This window comes from Apodemus sylvaticus, chromosome 1 (assembly GCF_947179515.1).
Source record: "Apodemus sylvaticus chromosome 1, mApoSyl1.1, whole genome shotgun sequence".
Lineage (NCBI taxonomy): Eukaryota > Metazoa > Chordata > Mammalia > Rodentia > Muridae > Apodemus > Apodemus sylvaticus.
The window spans coordinates 180,018,720-180,021,227 of NC_067472.1; the positions used below are offsets into that span (position 1 = coordinate 180,018,720).

At 46.5% G+C, this 2,508-nt stretch overlaps 1 non-coding gene across 1 annotated transcript; it reads left to right on the top strand.

The window, feature by feature from the left end:
* Positions 1-772: 772 nt before the first annotated feature.
* On the top strand, positions 773-879 carry LOC127676947 (U6 spliceosomal RNA). Its single transcript, XR_007976354.1, has one exon. It is a non-coding gene; the product is annotated as a U6 spliceosomal RNA (small nuclear RNA).
* Positions 880-2,508: the final 1,629 nt, after the last annotated feature.

Consider the following 2,508-nt stretch of genomic DNA (forward strand, 5'->3'; position numbering starts at 1 on the left):
TAAGAAATTAGTGGTGATTAAGAAGAAACCAGCATCACTGAGGTTAAATCTTCTGGGAAGTGTTTTCTGAGAGCATAGAGGCTCTCTTCCAGAGATAGCCACAGTTGTATTTTGTGCTGTCGCTGGATTTGGTACTGTGTAAGAGTCACCCAGATGCTGCTGGTTTTTAAGGCATGAAGGGGTCACAAAGAGCAGCTGAGGCTCTTGGCACACAGTGAGAGACCACGGAAGGCCATTGGTGAAGGTGCAGCCTCAGTTGCAGTTGATGGCCCAGGTCTTGATGGGGTCATGCTTAGGAGCAGGGGCTTGTCACCGTGAAGAGAGCCTATGAGAGGCTATTGGTGAAGCCTAATTACAGTGGAAGATAGCAGTGTTTTGGAGATGCCAGTACCATGCGATGACCACCAAGAACAGCAGCAGCAGTGGAGTACAGGCAGCTGGAGCCTAGAAGACAAGCTGTGTGCTACAAAGGGCAGAGCTGGAGAAGTGACCCAAGCCCTTGGAGGAGCCTGGAAGACCATGAGTTGGATCCCAGACATTGAACCATTGGAGTTTGAGTTTTGCTTTTGGTTGTGACTGTGCCCTGATATGTTTCCCTCTTGAAGGAAGAAAGTATTTTAGTGGAGCCCAGAGTTAAGAGACTTTGAATTTTTAAAAGACTTTGAATTTTAAAGATATTGAACATTTTAAAGAGATTGACCTTTTAATATGTAAAGACTGTGGGACTTTTAAAGTAATTTACATCTTGGGGATGAATAAGAAAGTAAGGGTTGTGCTCGCTTCGGCAGCACATATACTAAAATTGGAACGATACAGAGAAGATTAGCATGGCCCCTGCGCAAGGATGACACGCAAATTCGTGAAGCGTTCCATATTTTTCTAGAAAAGGGAAATCATTTGAAATGCAAATAAATTATATCGAATAAAAAAAAGAAAAAAAAGAAAAAAAAGAAAGTAAGGGTTGAGGCTTAGTAGTGATGTGTTTGTGTCAAGTTGACAAGGGTTAATTGTACTGGTTGGTTTTGTGTGTCAACTTGACACAGGCTGGAGTTATCACAGAGAAAGGAGTATCAGTTGGGGAAGTGCCTCCATGAGATCCAACTGTGAGGCACTTTCTCAGTTAGTGATCAAGTGGGAGGGCCCCTTGTGGGTGGATCCATTCCTTGGCTGGCATATTGGGTTCTATAAGAGAGCAGGCTGAAGTAAGCCAGCAAGGAACATCCCTCCATGGCTTCTGCATCAGCTCCTGCTTCCTGACCTGCTTGAGTTTCAGTCCTGACTTCTTTTGTGATGAACAGCAATGCAGAACTGTAAGCTATGCAACAGATGGAGACACTCATTTTTTTTTAAATCTCTAGAAAGAAGCATGGTAGACAAGCCTCCAGGTTCCTCATCTGTAGTGAGGAGAGTTAAGTCACATCAACTTGACAGTCTTTAGACCACCCATAGGCCCCAGAGAGGCAGGAGGCCCCCCCTTCAGAAGCAAGCTGTGGCTAGACACTGGTGAGTTGGAGGCCTGGTTCACAGACATCAGGCCTCAGTCTATGCAAGATGGCCTCCTCCTGTGCTGTTTGGTTTGAATCTGGTTTCCTTCTGTACCCTGTTCCTGTGCTGGAAATTTAGTCCCCAGTGTGGTAACATTAGAGATGGTGTCATGAGGAAGCAGGATGATTAGGTCTCTGGGGTGTTGCTCTAGGAAGGGACAAATCCTATAGACTGGGTGACTTTAGGCTGGAGAGCACTCACGCACTGAGGTGGCCACATGACTCATGCTATTTTCTGACTCTAAGCTGGTGAACCGCTCCTCAACAGAGGTTAAAAAGTGAGGCCAACCTGTGATCTAAAACTCCAGGCTCCCCTGTGAATTGCAAGGCTTTTATTGTTGAATTTCTGTTTTTAGACACCGTGGGGGAAGGGGTCGGATTTGCTACATCTCTGCAGGTGAGCAGGCAAGTGGTTCCCTTGAGTCCTCCTTGAGAGCAAAAAGGTTCCCATCAACAAAAGTGGCTGGCTTTAATTCTTTCCTGCAAAGAGAAAGCCAAATGAGGCCTCAGAGGTAAAGGAGAACTCATGCCTCACTGATCATGCACTGAGAAACCTCCTGGAAGGACCGGCAGCCAGTTTGCAATTGTTCTTGTGTCTTACCAGGACCAGGGAGCCTGGTCCCCAATCTGTTGAGACTAGCTCTGTTAAGAGCCTCCAATCCAGCCAGTTGGGAAGAGCCATCTTGTGGGACACCATAGGTACCTGTGGGACAGAAAGGGGAGGAGCTGACAGGGCTCCATGTGAGCCTGTGGGAAGCTGGGGCCTCACAGGGAACTGACTCCTGTCACATGGTAATTATAACCCTCAGAGTTCTGCAGCTGAGGCAATGACTTATCCTACCAGTTCTAGGGACAACATAGGTTCACTTTAATTCTATCCTCGAATGCCCCAGGCCTGGCATCCACACAGTGGCCTGGAGGTACTGAGAACAAAAAAAAAAAAAAAAAAACAGAGAACTGTTTT